Genomic DNA, 1123 nt, shown 5'->3' on the forward strand with positions numbered 1-1123 from the left:
TCCAACAAACAGGCTTCAAGCATTTCACACATAATATACATATATATATATACATAGTGTATGCACATATATGCACACAATTGGTGGAAGATGCAAGCTTCAACACACACCTAAACAAGCTTTACATATATACATACGTATAGATATATGGGTGAATTGAAGTTCCATTACACTCTCACACACTGTACACATGTACATACATACACATAGTTGGTAAGTGAAAAGAACAATGTTTTTACCACTTCATTCTTTCTCACATGGATTATATAGCCATAAAAACTCTTTCAGGCTGTATAAGATATTGTTTCAGTTTTCTCCTACTGAATGACTATGAAAAAAAAAACCTATTTTCTCAGTATGTTTACAGAAATAGTATAAGCCATAGTATAGGTTAAAAAAAAACAAGCAACTTGTTATAGATTAACAAAGTATAATGAATCAAGGTTTTTATTCTCAGTCAATTCTCTTACTAGCAGACAGCATTCTGCAAAGTTACAAAGAAAGGAGTGATTATTTTATTATTTATCTTTAAAAGTAACCTCGTAAGAATCTTAAAAGAATCACAAATCTTAACTTTTCTTTAAAAGTCCGATATATTTATATTAAATCCTGTGAATGCAAATATACTAATTAGCAATTCTTATAAAATCATAATCACAAACCTAAGGGCAAAATGGGTATAAGAAATCAATCATCAGCTGATCGCAGCCCACAGCTCACTGCTCCCAAACGCCTTGGGAGAGAGAGCTCACCGCCCGGAGAGGTGGGCACTCCTGAAACTGCAGAGAGGAAGGGACCACCAATACTGCCCACCCCTGGCCACATCCCTTGCCCAAGAGGAAACTGTATAGGGCATCTAGGAATCCGGAAGATAGGGGCACTCAAGCAGCAAGTCCCCTGTGTTCCAGACACTGCCAGGACTTGAAGGGACCCAGCCAACAGTTCTCAGCACCCAAATCCCGTGGGGGGGACAGCTAAACCATCAGAGGGGCAGACACGCCTGGGAAGCCAGAAGAGACTACACTCTGCCCACGTTTCTGACTCCAGAAGAAAACACCTAATGCCATATGGGACCCTGGTGCACAGGGGCCCCAGGAAAAGGCGGCGCAGGTCCTCGTGGTTG

The sequence above is a fragment of the Rattus rattus genome, chromosome 2 (genome assembly GCF_011064425.1).
Source record: "Rattus rattus isolate New Zealand chromosome 2, Rrattus_CSIRO_v1, whole genome shotgun sequence".
NCBI classification, from domain to species: domain Eukaryota; kingdom Metazoa; phylum Chordata; class Mammalia; order Rodentia; family Muridae; genus Rattus; species Rattus rattus.